This window comes from Dermacentor andersoni, chromosome 1, assembly GCF_023375885.2.
Source record: "Dermacentor andersoni chromosome 1, qqDerAnde1_hic_scaffold, whole genome shotgun sequence".
In the NCBI taxonomy this organism is placed as follows: Eukaryota; Metazoa; Arthropoda; class Arachnida; order Ixodida; family Ixodidae; genus Dermacentor; species Dermacentor andersoni.
Window position 1 is genome coordinate 148235136 of NC_092814.1, and position 14983 is coordinate 148250118.

At 48.3% G+C, this 14983-nt stretch overlaps 1 protein-coding gene and 1 non-coding gene across 3 annotated transcripts in view; both read right to left on the reverse strand.

Annotated features, from left to right (window-relative positions):
• Positions 1 to 14983, reverse strand: part of LOC126544860 (uncharacterized) — a 219679-nt gene that overhangs the window by 50220 nt on the left and 154476 nt on the right. The window lies entirely within an intron of this gene.
• Positions 11670 to 11741, reverse strand: TRNAT-CGU (transfer RNA threonine (anticodon CGU)). The gene has a single exon. It is a non-coding gene; the product is annotated as a tRNA-Thr (tRNA).

Sequence of the window (14983 nt, forward strand, 5' to 3'; positions counted from 1 at the left end):
CGACGCGTTAGGCGAAGAAGGTGCGAAAAATAGTTCTCTGTCGAATATGGTGGAAGGAGATCGTCCATACACAAGGAAGAAAGGGCTGTAGCCGGTAGTTCGTTGAATAGCAGTGTTATATGCGAATGTCACAAAAGGAAGAATTTTATCCCAGTCAGTGTGGTCAGGACGGATGTACATGGAAATCATGTCAGACAGCGTACGGTGGAAGCGCTCAGTAAGGCCATTGGTTTGCGGATGATAAGTGGACGTAGATTTGTGGACGGTATTAGTGGCTCGAAGAACTTCCTCGAGGACTTGTGAAATGAACGCCTTGCCACGGTCACTGAGAAGAACGCGAGGAGCCCCATGGCGCAAGACGATGGCGCGCAAGAAAAAGTCGGCGACCTCAGAAGCGGTGCCGGATCGCAGAGGGGCAGTCTCGGCATATCTTGTTAAATGGTCGACCGAAGTGACAATCCAACGGTGACCGGAGGGTGTCAACGGCAAGGGACCATATAAATCAATGCCAACAAATTCAAAAGGTGCGTCCGGGCAAGGGAGAGGTTGTAGTAAACCGGCAGGAGGGGATGTCGAGCGTTTGCGGTGCTGACATGACGCACAAGAGGCAATGTATTTGGCCACCGTTGAGGATAGGCCAGGCCAGAAGCAGCGGGTCTTTATGCGGTCGTAAGTCTTGTGGAAGCCTAAGTGGCCAGCCGATACATCGTCGTGAAGTGCCTCTAATATCCGCAAACGAAGGCAGCGAGGTAGAACTGGGACCCACCGGTGACCTGTTGGGTGGTAAATGTAGCGGTGTAGCACGCCACCTTGAAGGCGGAATTGTCGAAGTTGGCGTCGCAAGCGGCTGTTGGGCGGTTCGGCGAACCCACTAAGGCGATCCATGAGAGCTCGACAGTAGGAGTCGGCCCGCTGAAGCGAGACGAAATCAGAGCGTGATGAAAGCGTAACTTGGTCCAGGGATGTTATCGAGAGTTGGTGAGAGGCAGGCGTAGCATCGGAACGACGTGGTTGGGAAGACGACGGCGCGTTACCTGGAGAGAGTGAGAGTGGGCAGCGAGACAATGCGTCTGCATCATGATGGTGTTTTCCAGACTTGTACGTTATAGTGAAGTCATATTCCTGCAAGCGGAGTATCCAGCGTCCTAAGCGTCCTGACATGTTTTTCATTGATGACAGCCAACACAGAGCATGATGGTCGGTGACGATGGTGAAGTGGCGGCCGTAAAGGTATGGGCGAAATTTCTGAATCGACCAAACGATAGCCAGGCACTCTTGCTCTGTAATGGTGTAGTTCCGCTCAGCTGGAGAAAGTGTTCGGCTGGCATATGCTATGACTTGCTCTTTAGATGCTGTATTACGTTGCAGAAGTACTGCGCCAATACCTTGTGCGCTTGCGTCAGTATGGAGTATGGTGGGGGCACGATTATCGAAGTGGCGAAGCACTGGTCCGGAAGTAAGATGCCGCTTAAGAGCTTGAAAAGCCGACTCGCAGTCGCTAGTCCACGTGAAAGAGGCACCGGTAACCAGTAGCTTGTGTAGAGGAGCTGCTATTGCTGCGAAGTTGCGTATAAACCTACGAAAATATGACGCCAAGCCGAGGAAACTACGTAGATCTTTCTGTTGCTGGGGGCGAGGAAACTGAAGAACGGCACTAATCTTGTCGGGGTCAGGCTGGATGCCATCTTTTGAGACGACGTGACCCAATACTTTTATTGTTTTGGTTGCAAATTTGCATTTTTTTGTATTGATCTGGAGACCAGCATTCGCAAGGCACTTGAGAACTTCGTCTAATCGTTGAAGATGTTGGCTGAAGTCAGACGAAAAGATGACAATATCGTCCAGATAACAGAGGCATGTCTTCCATTTTAGACCACGAAGTACGTTGTCTATCATGCGCTCAAATGTGGCAGGAGCATTGCAAAGGCCAAAAGGCATCACGTTAAATTCATAAAGGCCATCCGGTGTAGCGAATGCGGTCTTTTCTTTGTCAGTCTCGTTCATCGGAATTTGCCAATATCCTGATCGAAGATCAATGCTGGAGAAATACTCCGCCCCTTGTAGTGTGTCCAAAGCGTCGTCAATTCGAGGTATTGGATATACGTCCTTGCGTGTGATCTTATTGAGCGCTCGATAATCCACGCAAAAGCGAACTGAGCCATCTTTCTTCTTTACCAGGACCACGGGAGACGCCCATGGGCTAGATGAAGGTCGTATTATCTTCCGCGCAAGCATGTCAGTGACCTGTTGTTCAATGACCTTTCGTTCGGACGGCGATACACGATAGGGGCGTCGTCGTATTATAGCGGAACCTTCGGTTTCGATACGGTGTGTAGCCGCAGGAGTTTGGCTCAACACAGAGGAACAGCTATCGAAACAGGCTTTGTGTTTTGCCAAGACCACCATTAAGGCTTCGGACTGCGCGGCTGTTAGGTCAGAACCAAGAACGGCTGGAGGAGGGAAAGAATCATCCAAACCTGAGGTTGGTGCTGGTGATGAAGAAGGGCAAAGCGTGACTAGAGAGATTGGTTGAGTGTCGGCGAGGGTTGCCACAGTCATCCCTTTGGGCAGCATCACAGGATCTGGGGTCGTGTTGCAAGCAGACAGAAGGGCGCGGCCGCGTGAAAACCGGACGAGACAGGTGGCAATGAGAATTCCGCGAGAAGTACAGCGGGAAGAAGGGGCGACTAGGGCGTCTCCGTCGGCGATCTGACTGGACGTTACGGCTACAACGTCTTCGTGACCAGGACGCAGGACGTAGTCTGAAGCGAGGACCAAGTTGACGCATGAAAGTGAAGAGTCCGCAACAGGTTCAAGCTCTGTATCTGTGATGTGGACAACTTCTTCTCTACATGAAATGACGGCTGAAGCAGAATGTAGGAAGTCCCAACCAAGTATAAGTTCATGGATACACGTTGGAAGGATGATAAACTCGATGTGGTGGCGTATGCCGTCGATGAGAACACGAGCAGTACACTGTCCGTCAGGGTGAATGAATGCATTATTAGCGCCACGCAAAATAGGTCCAAGATAAGGCGTTTTTACTTTACGGAGCCGGGAACACAGATCACTCCGAAGAACAGAAACGGCGGCACCGGTATCGATGAGAGCTGATGCGGGAACACCTTCGACAGTCACAGAAAGCATGTTGGCCGGGCGAACAGGAGGAATTTTTGAAGACCGATAAGAAGCAGTTTCCCCTCCAAAAACTGCAACAGTTAGTTTTCCGAGTGCTGGTCGACAAAATGGGAAGTGGGACGAAGTGGCGATGTAGAGCGCCGGTAAGGGGATGGAGAACGACGTCTGGCCGAACGGGAACTATGAGGCAGATTGGGAGCAGCTGGTGGAGACGGAGAACGCTGTTGAGGGAATGAGTGCGGTCCGGGATAGTAGTCGTCTGATCGGCGAGTGCGGTCTCTTTCGTGCTCAGCATAGCCTCGCCTTTCATCCTGCTGGCGCCGGCGGCAGAAGCGAGATATATGGCCGCGTATGCCACAGTAAAAACAAACCGGACGAGGTGGACGCCACTGAGGGTACGATGGCGCAGCAAGTGCTCTGGTTCCCATCGAAGCCAAATGGTCATAGGAAACGCCAGTAGGCACGGAAGTCACGGTAGGGGTGGGTAGCGAAACAACATCCGCGTAGGTAGGGGTGGAGCGCGCTACCGGAGCAAGATGCGTCGTGGGTGTAGTCATCGCTGTCAACTCCTGCTTTACGACCTCGCGCAAGTCGAAGGTGGGGGTTGGTGCGCAGGCAGCAGGGGGACGCTTTAGGTCTTGTAGTTGAAGCTCCTCGCGGATGACGGTGCGGATAAGAGCACGTAGATCTGGAGAATGAGCAACCTGAGGATCGCTGCTGTCATGTGGAAGACGAATAGACTGCAGCTCGTCGAGGCGTTGACACGTTGAAGTGATGTCTTGGACAGAAGCCGGATTTTGCACGATTAAGGCGTTGAACGCGACAGGCCCAATGCCTTTTAAGATGTGGCGAACGCGTTCGGCTTCCGTCATGCTAGGATTCGCACGGCGGCACAGAGCCAAGACATCCTCTATGTATGAGGTGTAAGACTCTTGGGGAAGTTGGCGGCGCGTTCCCAGCTTCTGTTTGGCGACTTCTGCACGGCCAGACGAGGAAGCGAAGATTTGCCGCAGCTTCGAGGTAAACGTGGTCCAATCCGCGATGTCGGTTTCGTGGTTGAAATACCACGTCTTTGCAACACCGGTCAAGTAGAAGGCGACGTGCCTCAATTTCTGGGTGTCGTTCCACTTGTTACAAGAACTCACGCGGTCGTAGTGGTCGATCCAATCGTCTACGTCATCACCGCGGAGTCCCGCAAAGACAGGGGGATCGCGCTGAGGGCTCGTCACAGTCCAAGAGGGCGCCGCAGGTGGGGTCGTCTGTGTGGTAGGGTTTGAGGCGCCGGAAGGGCCGGGGTCGGAAGTGTCCATTGTTGTAGGGGTAGTTGGGTGCAGGCGGCGACCGGAACGGAGCTCCAGGGAGGACGGGAACGCGAGAGGACGTCGGGATCTTGACGTACCTCCACCACTTTATAATACCGAGACCGATCAAGTTGTCCAGCGCTGTTTATTCCACCAAAGGCAACGCCCCCAGCTCACGCGCGAAGAAGTCGAAGAACAGTGAAGATGATGATGGCTATGTACAAATGAAAACGACGAAGTACGTTAATAGTGCTTACAATATATATATATATATATATATATATATATATATATATATGTGTGTGTGTGTGTGTGTGTGTGTGTATGTTTTTTCATCCCTGTGAAGCTTGTTGAGGAGCATAGTCGGACTATTTTTTTACCCCATTCATGAAGTTTCTGCTTATATATTCATGATAGTTATTCCTGAGAGCTCGCCAGTTAGGCCACCATTTGTTTAGGTGCACGTTAAACAACCGCAGATTCAGCGAACTGAACAGGGTGCCTCATAAGCATGTCGCCAGACGTTAAACGCTAGAATTTGTTTAATTTAAAAAAAGAACAAGAAGAAAAATGAAGGTAGCAGCGTCCTTTGGCTTTTTTTCTAGGGGTGTAAACGAAAGAAATTATTCTCGAGCCTGATTCCTAAGAAAAACATGTTTCGCTTATCTTATATTTCATAGCTAAATGTAGTGCCTTTCCCGATTGTACGTCCACTCAACTAAGAAGCTTCTGTATTATAAACGGCTGCTTTCAGTTAATCCGGCGCACTATCATAAGGGCAATAATGAAGCATATAAATGAACGGCATGCCTCACATACACGTAGAGATATTTGTAGATCTGTTATGTCCGTTGAAGAAGTGTGGTACCACATTGGGCACCCAGTTTTGATGGGTTGCAGTCTTGCAGACATGGTGAGACTGTCAACAAAATCTTTTTCGTGCCTGAATCAAGTTTGCAGATTTACAGGCTGTCCCGAAACGGGGCGTTTATATTGAATGACAGCTAGAAACTTGTTCAGCCGAACCGATTAGCACCAGTGCGTTAATTCTCTCGGGAACTGGTGCGCCTCTGCGCAACAACCACGATTCTCCAACAGCACAATCATTCGGAATAAGCGTCCTCACTTGCATCGGCCCCACACCTTCTAGACTTCAAAGGTGCTGTTATTCGTTACATTCGAATGCAAACGGCTATTCAGAAATGTTTGTTAGTGAATTCTGAAGTCGAATACGATCTGAATGGCAAATACCATTCGATTAGACTATATGTTTCTACTTCATTTCGCCTGCTGGCACGTTGAAGTAGATCGCCAGACAAGCCACGGAGGTTGCTTTGGTAAAAAGTTCCCGGTCTTCCCGATTCAATCGAGAGTGCAAAGGCAATATCTTGTCCCTAACACTGTTGTTCATATTAACGTCCAAGAATAGCCTTGACTCATTTTCTCGGAAAGTCGACTGGTTCACGTGGGGCCGGCGCAACTTTAAAAAGAAACACGTTTATTCCGGTCTGGAGTTCTCACTTTTTCATTCAATGCAGTTAGAATATTACATAATTATTCTCTTACATATATGTCGCGGATGTGTATGTCTATGTACCCTTAGATTTACCTAGAATGCATTAAATGCATTTGGTCATTTGCATCTTTTCGCGCCACGCAGTTAATGAACCTGGTTTATTTAACTATAACATTGTTATCTTTGGCCATTGTCCCTGATCAATATTCCACAAACAAGAAGCGCACGTAAAATGACACGATATCAATAAAATTTTCTTACGTAGCTTCATGTTGCAGATAGGCGGCTTCTCTGGCAAAAATAATGTGTTACTTTTAGAAAACAGTGTTAAAAACATCTGTTCACCTGGTTAAAACTACAGTTGCCACCGGCCGGCAGGAGTCGCGGGCGCAAGTAAAAGCATAAAAAATTTTACTGCACGGACTTTTTGGGAGAAAAACTGGGCGTCCGCGCAACAAACGCGCGCTCGCTAGCAGATGACGCACTCGACAACGACAGCGAAATTGAAGACGCCATGTAGTATAACCCATGCCTCAAATATGTATACGTAGCAAAAAGGTGTCAGTATAAATTTGCAGTGTAAATAAAGCACTATTATAAGAGCGTACGCGCGCAATCGGCCTCAGGGCCCACAGCGAAATTATGTTCAATATGCCGCGAAGCACGTCTCCTCCCCCATCCAGTTCGCTCGCAGCGCCTTCGCAAAATTTTTCGACACGTGGCGCCTCAGCGACAGAGCGCCGTGCGGCCCACTCGGTAACAGTCTAGTACACTCTAGCCAGCTCTCGGCGATGTGCTTAGTGCGGGTGTGCTCCACGTGGACGCGTTTTCTTCTTCTTCTTCTTCTTTTTGTTTATTTTTGAGAAACTTCACTCTCGTCACCGATTAGCAGTATTGTGTGCCGGAGAACAACGGTGTGTGGTAAACGGCGTGATGTAAAACTGTCGATGCTGGCTTCCTTTACTAGCAGAAGTTAACAACATGGTGGTTTACGGCGGACAGCGACATCGGCTTTTCTTCGGGAATGCACCACGTTTGTTTTGTCGTGATAAAGTGTGCGGCAAAAATAGCGACTGTTTGGGCTCATCCTTGCGTAGGGAAACGGAGTTCATTACTGTGTGGTGTAATGCGCGATTAGCAATGCGTCATGTTTGCTAAAATGTGGACGTGCTGACGTGTAATAGGGGCAGTCTTAGTGACGAGGCATCGGCAGAACTTTATAACCCGTCATTTTACAGCGAAAGCTGTATATGACTAACCTTCGTAGTTTTTTCGGCTTCCGACAACAGAAAAAAAATCATCATGTGGGCCGATCCCGGTGACCGTGCAGAAAGGGTCCAAGCTCAATAGCACATACCCATGTGGGCTCGGGAATCATGTGGGCGTGAGTGCAGAAACTTTATTGCAGGTCCGGCGAGGACGCGAACTCTTCCCGCACCTGGCTAGTCCCACGTCGGGACCGGCAGGTCGAGCCCACCGGCCCGGTCGCGGGCACGCCGGACAGCCAGGATTTGCTTTTCTAGAGCGGGGATACGCAGAAGCGAGTCCCAGTGCTCCTTGATGACCTTGGGGTACGTCGACCCGCACTTCCAGAGCATGTGCGCTAGAGTGGAGGTCTGCCGGCAGGACGGGAAAGCGTCGTCGCGATACACGTCGGGGTAAGCCTCGATCGTGGAGAACGGACAGACACGGATCCTGGTGATAATGCAAAAAGGGTCCAAGCTCAATGACACCTGTAAAGCGCCCTTGAATTATTCTTGTCACACGTACGAGCGGCGGAGGAGGGAACAGCAACGAGAATGTAAACGGCGCCGGCGCGAAACGACAAGGTCCGCTACTGGATGGAGAGGAAGAAAGAAGTGTTCACCATGATTGGGCAACTGGGCAAACTAACCGCGTTCCTCACGATGTCTTCGTCGGAGGTGCACTGGGATCGGCTGATCGAGCTGCTGGAAAGCCTGAGAGTACAGGGCCACCACGAGGTGCGGAGATCGACAGAGGACATGCATTATACCTCGACAGAATAGAACTGTGGGACAACGACCGGGTGGCGTGCGCTATCTACGCCAAGAAACTGTTCGACGTGATCCTGAACATTCTCAAAGACAACAAGGTGTTTCTGTCCACAAAGCCGTAGAACTTTGTGGACCTCTTCAAGCGGGTGGAATTTCAGCGGAGAGGAAGCGCGCACGTCCACATTCTACTAAGGCTGAACAACGCGTCGAACGAGGAATTCGGTATGGACGTGCCCGAGACTATCAGCATGGCCGAGTTTCTCATTTCACTAGAGAGGCCGGTTCTGCAACGGGTGCGGACGCAGATGCACCAGCCCACGCACACGTGCTTCAAGAACGGAACAAGGAGAAGTGGCGATTCGGCGCACCGTTCGTGCCCAGCAGGAGAACGATGGCGATCGTTCCGTTTCCGCCCACCGAGAACCCCAACGAAATGTGCAAGCACAAGACGCTCAAGGCCAAGTTTCGAGAAATGCACGCGGCTCCTGACAACCATTCCACTCTGTCAAGATGGAATGGCCGCGAAAGCACTTGGCTTTTCCTTTGAGAGCTTTGACTGTCGTCAGCTTTCGCTGCCATTCCATCTTCATAGAGTGGAATGGTTGTCATTTTTTGTACAGGTGGGAACGAGCGAGACGCGACGATCAGTGAGCGCCTTTATCTTAGTGCCGCCTCCACTGTGTGAATAAAAATATGTTTCAGCATAAATTATCGGCCTAAAGGTATGACTGTAAATGAGCTCCTCGTATTTCTATTTTTACCATTCCCCGGAACAGCGTACGCCTCGCCACAAGGAACGTACATGCGCTACAAGCATGTTTTCACCATTGCCGAAGCTGCGTGCGTGTACCCTTCGCCACGGGGATTGCAGCAAAGGCGACCCACTAATCTTATCGCGCCTTATAGCAGATATCATCGGTTTTAGCTAAAGCAGCGAACTTTCTCGTTTTATTTCTTATCTTTATACTTCTCTTTACGACACAAGATTTATGCTGCGATGATGCACATAAAAACGTAAAACTTGGTCTTCTAAAATCAAAACGAGCAAAGGGAAGACTCAGGCACAGCGAAGTTAACGCGCAACGAATTCACTATGATTTATACACGCTTCGTGCATTCGCATTTCGATGACCAAGAGGTAAAATCAATTAAAATATGGTGTTTAACATTCCTATTCAGCAGAGTGGCTTATGAAGAACGCTGTAAGAGAGAGCTCCAGATTAATTTTGAACACCTGGGGCTTTGCACTGTGCACCTAAAGCACGGTAATTGCCTTCCGCTCCCACCGGAATTTAGGCACCACCACTGGGTACGGCTCATGGTTGTAGACCAAATTAATCTTGTATATTGTTTAAGATTACAGCGTCAACGCAATGCAATTTTTTTCCTGCCGACCACGCATTTAAGCGAAGTGCCGTTTTGGCACGGGGAAAATGTTCATCTTCTGTGCTATTATATTCACTTTCGAACAGTATAATGTAATTTTTGTGGCTGTTTAATCTACGCAAGAGGCATTCTAACGAACTCACAATGTGCTGACTTAGAGGCGCCATGCACTTGGCAACAACACTAGGTTGTTGTACCAGTAACACGAGGACCTGAGCGCAGTTCATAGATGCTGCCATTTCATAAAATAGCAATATACAAAAATTTTCGATCATAGCCGCTTAGACGCAGGCAGCGCTCCTATTCAGAGAGAACCGGTCAGGTGAACGTTCTTTTTTTTTTCCGACCAGCGCCCACTTCGGAGGCCCTACCTCCTCCTTATAGAATTTGTCGAGGGATCAAATACATCAATCATTGCATTGACATTGCCAAGGATGCTGCAAGCAAATTCTTGAATGCTACGCACAATGAATACAAGTCAAATATGTATTCCTTTATAAAAGAATATACTCGTATGTCCCAAGACCTGCGCCCGAAATAACTGATATCAATGTTTCCATGTTGTTGTTTTTTTGTCTATTTCATAAATAAAGAAAATATAACACGAACTTGTGAAATATATGAGTTCGAAACCAGCAAAGCAGTGCATGCTGCTGATATGAAAAATGTAAAGGCCATGAAATGGAACAGGTTGAGGATAAATATTTTAATGCAACTTTGTCATTCAAGAACTTTGTTTACATTTTTGTACATATGCAATGACCAGGAGAAAATCTCAATGACGCTGTCCTTTGTTCCAATGTATTGCGCAGGAGCAGCTGTCACCGGTCCTGTATTGAGAGTAATTATTGCACCGAAATTATAGTCTCAACAGAGAGAATATATAGAAAGCAGAAGTTCTGCAAAATGTAGGAGGGCGAGGAAAATGGAAGTGAGTCAATGCGAATATATGACAAACGGGGTACTTTATTTAAACGTAGCCTACACGAGCATTTAGACATTTGTCCCACTGACTAAGGAGTCGCGAAATTCCTGTCTCATGAAACTCCTTGAGTTGCTGCTTCAAAAAGTCGGTAACTGACTCTTTCACCCCCGTCATCGTCCGACACCAATCTGGTTCACTTGAGCTGTTTCTTCAATTGCACCAAAATGTGTAAGTCGCAAGGCGACAGGACTGGGCTGTATGACGGATGTTGCATTATTTTCCACTTGAACTTTGCCAGGTTTGAGTTAATCACATCAACGACGTGGGGACGGCATTGTTGTGGAGCAAGATGACCCCATTCGTCAATTTTGAACATCATTTGTTCTTGATTGCGACACGCAGCCCATCCGGTGTTTCACAATATCGGAAACGGTTGATAGTAGTCTCTCCAGGTTTAGCACATTTGATCAGTAATGGCGATCTAAAAAAAAGTCAGCAACACCTTTCCGGCGGAAATGACGGCCTTTGCTTTCTTTGTGGGAGGTGAATTCGAATGTTTCTACTGTAAGCTTTGCCGTCGTGTTTCAGGCTTGTAGTAGTGGCATCATGATTCGGTGTGAACTTAACCGTGACTGAAGTTCACACGCTCTGCCAGTTCATCGATGCTTATCTTCCATTCTTGTGTAATCAGGTCATCAACCTTTGCAATTGTGCTGGGGGTGATTGCAAAGGTTGATGAGATTACACAGTGTCTTCGGCCTGGTCTTGGATCGATTTTGCAACTTTCACGTTCTTTTTTGAACCGTTTGCTCCAACGCTTCACAGTGGCCAATGAAATGCAATGTTCATTGTAAAAGGCAACCATGCGGCTACTAACTTCTTTTTGGGAAACACCTTCAGCTGTTAAAAACATCATGACACCACGCTGTTCAACTTTTGGAGCGTCCATTATGTCAGGTGACCATGTTCAACCCAGTGTAGAAGATTAAAGAAGATTTATCCTCACACCTGCGTGTCACTTTTCTAAATGAGAGATGCCTGTGTGCAACGCGCATGCCTCGCAGATAATGAACCAAACCATTATTCCGCGGGGTGGGTTGGCTCACTTCCATTTGACTCGCTCGCGTACATTAGAAATGCGAAGATGCACTGGAATATACAAATGCAAAGATACAGCTTCATAAAGGGCGAAAAAGTGTCAGTGGAAACAAATTTCACTGCACTTATATACAAAATCTCGCAACAAGAAAATTTAATATACGCGTAAGTCTCCAATAAATCTAACAAACAAAGACACCAAGGACAAGACAGGGGAAATCACTTGTACTTACTAATTGAAATAAAGAAATTATAAATTAATGGAACAGAAAGTGGTTGAAAAAACAACTTGCCGCAGGTGGGGAACGATCCCACGTCTTCGCATTACGCGTGCGATGCTCTACCAATTGAGCTACCGCGGCGCCATCGTCGCATCCACTTTCTGGCGCATTTATGCGTTACTACTAGAACAAATCCTGGGAGTGTTAGCCAGCGCCACCACACATAAACCTTGGCGGCGGATGTGGAACATCCTTTCTTTCGCAGGCGTCACGAGTACGTGATCTTTTTTGGCTGAAAGCAACTGGTCAATAAACCCACACGTGCTACCTGAAGGCAACTGAAGGCTCAACTGGTAGAGCATCGCACGCATAATGCGAAGGTTTTGGGATCGTTCCCCACCTGCGACAAGTTGTTTTTTCATCCGCTTTGATTTCCATTAATTTATCGTTTCTTTATTTTATTTATTAGGCACAAGTAATTCCCCCTGTGTTGTCCTTGGTGTCTTTGTTTGTTGGCTTCTTATGATATGATTAATAAAAATCGGGCCCCTCGGTTAACCCCCTTTCTTCTCGTTCATTACATAACGAGGGTCTCGAATCCGGCAGCCGCCGCCCATCTGCCCCCTTTCTGCCTCTTGTTTTCGTCGTAGTGCCAGGGAAAACCCAAGCAGAAAAGAAAAAAAGGAATCGGCAGAGACACCTAAGAATGCTTACGCGTGGGAATGCGAAAGCATTATAGTCCCTTTGGGGAAATGTCTTTTTCCGCGCGTTTCTTGGCCGTGCAAGCTCTTGCCTGGGTTCTGACTGCGCCTCGGTAAGGCTAAATCAAAACGTGCCAAGCGTCCCAGCGCGCTTGCTTGCTTGCCCGCGAGGAGTTCATAACTCGAGAGACCGCTCAGTGGCGTTCAATTGGACGTTAGTGCTTTTTATTTTATGTGCTCATTTTATAGACTCATGTAGTGGCGCCACCTCCTTCCCATTGGCTGCGCCGTCACGTTCCCAATGACGCACGCACTAGGTCACACCTTTCGAGGTGAAGTGTGCAATGACGTGCGCACTGGACACACCTTTAGTCAACTAGAACTGTGGAACCGCCGTGGTTTCCTGATCCGCTCTGGATGATCACTTTGACTCTTGAGAGCCACTCTAACATGTAAGATGCTCTCAATAAAGTACGATGAATGAACTTGCTAACTTGAAGCGTTTTTAATGGGCCCTCCACCCAATGGCGGTGGGTGTCTTTTCATTTCACATTTCATGAACAGTCTTTTCTCTTGTCTTTTTTTCCGCCAAGCCGCCGAACTGGCAATGGTTCTTTCGTTTTTTTTTTCTTCTTTCTTTCCTGGCTGAAACCAGAAACGCTGGACCCTGGAATACATAACATGGACATGAGCCCTAACCCTACAGTTGCTCATCGGGTGTAACGGGGCCCCCCACAACGCGCTATCTGCGGCCTGAATTTGCCAACGCTTTGTCCAGCATGACAGCGAGAAGTCTCTATCTGCGCCCAGCCCTTCACTCTCCATCCCAGATGGCGGGATCTCAAGTGCATTCACTTTACACTTACTTTATAATAGCATCGACACGCCCCGTCTTCAATCTTATCGCTTTAAATTAGCTTACGGAAACTGCATGCGTTATTCTAACCTCAGTTCTGACATGCTGCTCAGCCAAGCTTTTCATTCCGACATAGAAATTGCACCCTACCGCTAACATTTACTTTTTGGGCAGCCATTCGCGGGCTTCCACATGGTGGCTGCCCCGATAATTATACGACGCGAGTCCTGTTCGCGCAAACGTTCCAGTGCTGCGGCTGCATGCATGCTTCTTCGAGAGCTTTTAGCTTCCAAATAGTTCACGTTCTACGCATCTGAATTATTTAGACCTTGTACAGAAATTAAAAAAAAAAAAAACATGGATGCATGGAGCACACATTAGTCGGTGGTTAGCACGGTGCGACTTTCTCATATATACCACGTCTGGAATCCAGACTTGCATACCCAACGACTGAGTCGACGTTCCGCGAAAACCAAGAACTATACTGGCTTCAAGGAGGTATTTGATGGTACATGGCTCGTGCGGCCGCACGTGTTAGCAGGGACAAGAACCGACCCGGAAACATATCCTCGTGCGAGCCGTGAAACCAGGCTTACGATCATGGGTCCGCCACTGTTGTTTCCGTACTCCGCGCAGCGGGCTGTGAACGAGGTCACATTGCCACCTTGGCTCATATCGAACCTAAATGACGCCCGTTGTTTCGCGACAAAGGCCCTTGTTTCCCCCCCCGGTTTTCCTTCACTCGTGACGACAGCGTGTTGCCCCGTACGCACGCTGCGCGTAGACCTTGCGTGTGGCAAGCACACGTTTGGTGCCAAAACACACGTCGCACGCGCACTCGAACGGCGAAGGGCACTATCGGCCAGCAGGGGAGGATTTCATTCAAGAGCAAGCAGACACATTGTTGGCAGCAGTCGCGCAACTCTTCACGGGATGCCGCACGTACAGGCGAGAGAAGTGCGAGAAGTTGGCACCGAAACAGAGCCTGTAGTAGTGACCTCATTGCCCCACCACACAGTTCATTCACAAGCAGCTCCAAAACGTAGCTCCAGAAAGTACAGTATGAATCTGTTCGTTTCCTTAGAAGCGAATATGTAGCATGCGGAACTTTGTACAACATAAAACGACCCGTTTTGACGCGACCATACCAACCAACCATATATTTCCAACACGTTATATTGGAGTGTCCCTATCCTAAATAATTTCTCAACGTGATTTCTCTAGAATAACATAATTTTTGTCTTCTAGGTATCTACATAATGGCCCACTAATCACAGAAGTCATACTGTTGACTCCTCTATGTCATGATCTCTGGAGGCAATCGGAATCGGTGGCCGCACGCTTTGTTGGTTATGCGCGACTATATGTATAACCCGGCAGTAGCTTTTTGTAAAAGCCGAAAATGAGTCCATGCAGAGCTGAACATTACACCTGCTGTAGCGTCCCGCAGGACCAAGTTATGGCCAAGTTTGTTCGACGAGATCCTCATTCGTTTCGCTGATGTTTTACCAAAGGTAGTTTACATATTTATATACGCCGATGAAATTTAGCTTTGGACTTCTTCGGTTACTCGCATCAAGGGGGGGGGGGGGGGGGCTGCAACAGACAGCAGCACTTTGATCAGCTTACCTCCCAACACAAGACTTGCCAGCGTTTACCGAGAAATGCACGTTAACTGCCTTTAGACACAAACTCACGACACCACACCCAGTCTCTTTCAACGGACGCACTATAACTTACGAAAAAACTGATAGATTCTTGGGTATAATAGGCGACAGAAGCCCTTCGTTGGAATCCCATTGCGCGTATCTGAAAAAAAAAGGCTG